The sequence below is a fragment of the Rhinopithecus bieti genome, unplaced genomic scaffold, assembly GCF_001698545.2.
Source record: "Rhinopithecus bieti isolate Rb0 unplaced genomic scaffold, ASM169854v2 scaffold_7681, whole genome shotgun sequence".
In the NCBI taxonomy this organism is placed as follows: domain Eukaryota; kingdom Metazoa; phylum Chordata; class Mammalia; order Primates; family Cercopithecidae; genus Rhinopithecus; species Rhinopithecus bieti.
The window spans coordinates 4,863,902-4,865,537 of record NW_016806571.1 but is presented as its reverse complement, the minus strand read 5'-3'; positions in this window follow the sequence as shown (position 1 = coordinate 4,865,537).

Genomic DNA, 1,636 nt, shown 5'->3' with positions numbered 1-1,636 from the left:
AAAAAAAAAAAAAAAAAAAAAAAAAAAAAAGTAGATCTGGCTGGTTCCAAAGCTCTGTTTTCTGTCCATTAAACATACTGAAGAGTTAAATATATGAGGGGTACTTAGGACCAGGAAGAGGAGAGTGCTAGTCATTCACGGGGTAGGACTCAGGACCAGGTGCATAATTTGCAGGGCTCGGTGCAAAAATGATTGAGAGTTTCAAGATAGTGACAACAGAGCATTAGCCTAAGCACAGGGCCCCTCTGAGAGCAGGGACCTTGTGACTGCACAGGACGCACACCCATGAAGCCAGCCCTTACATGGTTGGTCTTCCGATTACTATGGCAATTTAACAAACCACCTCAAAATGTAGTGGCTTAAAAGGATAATGGGCCTGGCGTGGTAGCTCATGCGTATAATCCCAGCACTTTGGAAAGCTGAGGCAGGAGGATTGCTTGAGCCAGGGGGTTTCCGATCAGCCTGGGCAACATTGTGAAACCCTGTCACAAAAAAAAAAAAAAGATATCGTTGACATCGACTTTGCACGTGAGTGCAGGCTGTGGAGACAAGCACATTTCTACTGCATTCAGTGTTGGTGGGGGCAGCTGAGAGGCTGAGGTTAGAATCTGGAGCTTAGCTCTCTCCCCTGTCTGCTTATTGGGCTGGGAAGATTTGAGCTGGAGGCTTCTCAGGCATCTCTGTTTCTAGGTGGGTTCTCCACACTGTCTCTTCCGTAGGGTGGCTTCAGGGATGCCAGCCTCCTTCCATGGTGGCTCAAGGTTCCAGAGGCGCATGTCTGTGTGTCAAGTGAGGGGGAGAACCAGAACCAGGCATAAGCTAGGTCACTTATTACCTGGACTTGGAAGTCATGTAAGCATCATTTCAGCAACTCATTAGAAGCCAGTCACTAAGACCAGATCATATACAAGGGGAGGCGAGTTAAACTCCAAGTTTTGTGGGAAGGAATGTCAAAGAATGTGTAGACAGATTTTTAAAGTGGCGTAATGAGTGACAGGATGAGTGGATCTGAGGGGTGCTTCCCCTTTAGGACTGAGCGGTTCCCCGCAGAGTCATCCTTTGGAGTTCACAGATATCCTCCTTTATTTTTTTTTTAAATTATACTTTAAGTTCTAGGGTACATGTGCATAACGTGCAGGTTTGTTACATATGTATACTTGTGCCACGTTGGTGTGCTGCACCCATCAACTCGTCGGCACCCATCAACTCGTCATTTACATCAGGTATAACTCCCAATGCAATCCCTCCCCCCTCCCCCCATCCTCCTTTAAAAGACATCTGAGGGCCGGGTGTGGTGGCTTATGCCAATAATCCCAGCACTTTGGGAGGCCAAGGAAGGCGGATCACGAGGTCAAGAGATTGAGACCATCCTGGCCAACATGGTGAAACCCCGTCCCTACTAAAAATACAAAAATTAGCTGGATGTGGTGGCATGTGCCTGTAGTCCCAGCTACTTGGGAGGCTGAGGCAGGAGAACTGGTTGAACCTGGGAGACAGAGGTTGCAGTGAGCCGATATCATGCCACTGCACTCCAGCCTGGTAACAGAGCGAGACTCCGTCAAAAAAAAAAAAAAAAAAAAAAAAAAAAAAAAGGGCCCCTGCCAGGGGGAAAAAACAGGGAACGCCGGGTGGTGGG